The 2,432-nt window shown below is 30.2% G+C and overlaps 1 long non-coding RNA gene across 1 annotated transcript; it reads right to left on the bottom strand.

Moving 5' to 3' along the window:
• Positions 61 to 614, bottom strand: LOC110266428. Its single transcript, XR_002353818.1, has 2 exons — positions 553 to 614; positions 61 to 449 (listed from the first exon to the last, which is right to left on the bottom strand). It is a non-coding gene; the product is annotated as an uncharacterized LOC110266428 (long non-coding RNA).

Here is a 2,432-nt window from a genome sequence, read left to right as displayed (position 1 = left end):
TCTGTATAATAATTTATATATTTTTGGATGTAAATAAAAAATTAAAAATAATATATAAAATTTTTTGATAATTAAAAATAATAAATTTTAATTATTATCCAATTATATATATATTTATTGTATTTTCAGAGCTGAAGTCTAAGAAAAGAGAACCTACAGGGTAAAATAGCCCTTCTTTCGTCATCTTTGAAAATACTAAGAAGTTCAGGATATATGAGTGAGAAAAAAAAGATGATTAATCTACAATTCTACACCCTAAAGCAACTTAACTGCAATTGTCTTGATGAAGTTTCTTTCGTCTTCATCATTGTTGTCCATTTCCGATTGTAACAACTTGTTCATTCGAATCAAGGAAGAATTCCATAGCAGAAATATTTACCTCAGAAGCATTCGTGGTACATCAATTGCAAGCAACTTATTTTGGGGAATGAAATGAAATAGATATTATTCTGATTAATAGATATGTTGTAAAAGAATTAGACATAGCAATTGCAGAAATAGAAATAGAGATATAAAGCGAAAGAAAGAAGAATGGAAATAGTTTTAAATTACCAGATAAGAGGAAAAGAAAGGAAGGGAAGGGGGAGAAACAAGAGAAAAGCAAATTGGTATGGTCCCAATCCCCCCATACCAACGCCTTCCCCTAATCTTGTCTCCCTTTTCCATTCATTCACCACTTCCTTCCATCCATCACTCATTCTCACCTTAAATAATATGTAATAATACTCACTCTGCGCAATAAAGTAAAAGAGAGAAGGAATCTTGAATTGAGGGCTGTGATTAAAAGAGGACAGACGCGTGGCAAGTCTGATTAAATCATGAGATTCCTTCAAGATAAGCATTCACCCGACACCTCTGCCCCACTTCTTTTCAAATAATTCAATTCATTGCTTTCCTACCCGCCAAATCAGACCCATCATTTAGCTTTACTCATTGCCACTGGGGAGAGGACATTATTATTTAACGTGTTGCATTGCTCGGAATGCATTATTTTATGGCAATTACTTTCATGAAATATCTCTTCTCATGATGATCTTTATTTTAAAAATGTGACTTATTTACACTTTAAATAAAAATAATATTTTTATAATATATAAAAATTAAATTTTATAATTTAATAATTTATTATCTAATAATCAAAATGAAATATATTTACATAATGATAATTATAAAATTTTTATTAGAGTAATTTCCACAAACCTAAAAAAGTAAGGTGTGGGACTGTATTGTAATATTGTTACGAGTTACGACAAAATTAAATGAAAAAGGACACTAAACATCACATGCGATGTTGTAGTTGTATTGAATCGAAGACCAAGACCCGATTGTTGTGTCAATTACCATGCTCACGGGATGCTTTTTCTCCGGCTTATTTTATTATTTTAATTTTTCCCTCGATTTTTGTTTCCAAGGTGTGATCTAATTTGGAATCTATTTTGCTGCCATTAAATGTGGCAGTTCGAACTTGGCTTATACAATTTACATGCGTTCTTATGAAATTCATCTACTAATTTGCTGCAAACACACCTCACCAGGAAGCAACGAAAACGAAGAAGAAATATTGATGGTCATATAAACCATGAGGTTAGTATGTAATAGAGGGTCAAATATGGAACTAATAATAGATATTGTTGCTACTAGGGTGTTGGTGTAAATATATATAAATTCTCAAGTAATATTTAAATTATCTTTAATATTAATTTTAATTTTATTTCTATTTTAGATATTTTAAGATGACACATAAATATTTATATTATTTTTTAATCATGTTGCTGTGTGGCTCAATCTAAAAAGTAAAATCTCTCCTATACGCTTCCATATAGGGTGTACATGGATCGGGTTACACTGAATTTGGTTTAATCCAAACTCGACCCAAATATAGATCGGGTCTAATTTTTAAATCTTAATCCGATCCTAGATCATAAAACCTACGCATCTTTGGACCGGATGAAAACGGGATAAAAATCGAGTAAAAATCAGGTCTTTTAGCATGTAAAAATCGCCTAATCTCCGACCATTATTTCAGAATTTATATAGTTAAAAAAATATAACAAGAACCAACCCTTCTCTAAAATTAAAGTATAACCATAATCAATACTAATATTGTTTAATAACACCAAATATTTAAATCAATACAAATAACACAATATTATGCATTAGTCTACAGTTTTATGTATTTTAAATATAAAACATTAACTTATAATCTTATAATGACTAATAACACAAAATATTAAAGTTTACAATATTTAAATTTCACATAAGAATAGCCACCATCTATTACTAATAATACAAAATATTAATTATGTATGATGACCGGGCCATTGGACCGAGTTCGAGTGACTCGAGTTTTGGCCCGGACCCGACCCGACCCAAAATAATGACCGGATCTATTTTTAAGACCATTACCCAATCATAGACCCGATGAAATCACA

This window comes from Arachis ipaensis, chromosome B09 (genome assembly GCF_000816755.2).
Source record: "Arachis ipaensis cultivar K30076 chromosome B09, Araip1.1, whole genome shotgun sequence".
NCBI classification, from domain to species: domain Eukaryota; kingdom Viridiplantae; phylum Streptophyta; class Magnoliopsida; order Fabales; family Fabaceae; genus Arachis; species Arachis ipaensis.
This window is presented reverse-complemented; position numbering and strand designations above follow the sequence as displayed.